Source organism: Eimeria mitis, genomic scaffold (assembly GCF_000499745.2).
Source record: "Eimeria mitis Houghton genomic scaffold, Emh_scaff214, whole genome shotgun sequence".
Taxonomy (NCBI): Eukaryota; Apicomplexa; class Conoidasida; order Eucoccidiorida; family Eimeriidae; genus Eimeria; species Eimeria mitis.
In genome coordinates, this window is record NW_013570463.1 from 22,823 (window position 1) to 23,110 (window position 288).

The window sequence follows — 288 nt, forward strand, 5'->3', positions numbered from 1 at the left end:
GGCTAGCTAGCTAGCTAGCTAGCTGGCTAGCTGGTTAAGACAAAACTGGAAGCTTAAACCTTAAGTCGTAAACCCTAAACCCTAGACTGGAAACACAGCCAGTATTTAACTCTAAACCCTAAACCCTAGTCATCCACTCATAAACCCTAAACCCTAAACCCTAAACCCTACACATTCTTCCCTAAACCCTAAACCCCAGACCCTGGTTAGAGTTGCAAAAGAGACAATTAAGAGGAGAAAACAGAAAACACAAAACGAAAAAACCAACAGTTTGTTGGCTTTATAAGC